Genomic DNA, 1,501 nt, shown 5'->3' on the forward strand with positions numbered 1-1,501 from the left:
TGCGGGGGAGGGGGGAGGGGGGGGGGGGAAGGGAAGGGAATGAAGGAACTGACCTCGAAGTGGGATGAAGGGGGAGGCTTCTCTAAGCTTTCTAAGCTGTAGTTGTGGACAAATCAGCAAAGATGTCTCGTCCCGTTTCTGTCCCATTTTCTTGCTTTCCTCAATATCCCATAACTCGACGAGCACGCTCATTTTATCAAGTTTATGCTTTTATTGTTTTGCCAAATGTGAAATTAGACTTTTTTTTTTTTTAAACGTCTGTATGCCATGTGGCAGAAGAAGTAAATGAGGATTTAAGGTATATATGAAGTCCAGTTTCCTGGAAAAGTAATACTCAATTTTTTTCGCCTTAGTTTAAAGGGAAGTGCTGCGCCATGTACTAATTGTTTAAAATGTCGAACACATGTTTATGCAAAAATAAAGCTATTCTTGTCTTGAACCACACAATGTCATTCCCAACACTGCAATATTGAGTCCATCATTAGGGGAGCTAAAAGTACTTGTTGTGCTAGTTGGTGATGAACGTTTTGAACCATGGCTAAAAGTGCTAAAAGCATTAACACAAGAGAGAAGCTCCTTTGTTTGTATTCTCTCTTGTGTTCGTCTTTTTAGCGCTTTTAACCACGGTTCGAAACAGGGGAACATTTAGTCCCAGGAGACTAAACATTTGGTCCCTTGGGATCATATGTAAAGGATTAAAATTTAGTCCCCGGGGACCAAATGTCTTGGATTAACATTTACTCCCACGGGTCCTAGTGCAAGGGCTCAACAGTTGGTCCTCGGGGTTCAATTGAAATGGTGCAACAGTTAGTCTCAGGGGTCCAAGTGCAAGGGCCTAACAGTTAGTCCCAGGGGTCCAAGTGCAAGGGCTTAACAGTTGGTCCTCGGGGTTCATTTGAAAGGGTGTAACAGTTAGTCCCAGGGGTCCAAGTGCAAGGGTCTAACAGTTAGTCCCAGGGGTCCAAGTGCAAGGGCCTAACAGTTGGTCCCAGGGGTCCAAGTGCAAGGGCCTAACAGTTGGTCCTGGGGGTGCTAGTGTGAGGGACTAACGGACGGGGTGCAACAGTTGCTCCCGCTACAGTTGCTCCCCTAGGGGAGCGATGGTTGTGTCAGCGTATTTGCTCCCCTAAGGGAGCAAGTCACGCTCCCTTTTTTCTTAGAGTGTAGGAGCCACTTTCCAAAGCCACGCGCTCGTGCCCATGCCTTTCTCTGCACTGCTGATGTTGGCTTGTCAGAACAGCGTCCTGGAGACGCGGTGTCCCGCTCAGCTCGTGCGCTTTCTTTGGCAGTGCTTTCTTTCACCGTCTCAGCTGAGACGCTGTTTCTAGCAAGTTGGCCCTGGTTTGGAGCGCACGTTCGTTTATTCTACACTTGAATATTGGCGTGACGAAAACCTCGCACGCACAAAGTTTTCAGTCACTGAGAGTTACACCTTTTAACTCTAGCGACGCTAAAACGGCTTGAATTAGTCGTGTCACAAATTTAGAGCTCACGACCACCG

This window comes from Ixodes scapularis, unplaced genomic scaffold (genome assembly GCF_016920785.2).
Source record: "Ixodes scapularis isolate PalLabHiFi unplaced genomic scaffold, ASM1692078v2 PGA_scaffold34__4_contigs__length_609834, whole genome shotgun sequence".
In the NCBI taxonomy this organism is placed as follows: domain Eukaryota; kingdom Metazoa; phylum Arthropoda; class Arachnida; order Ixodida; family Ixodidae; genus Ixodes; species Ixodes scapularis.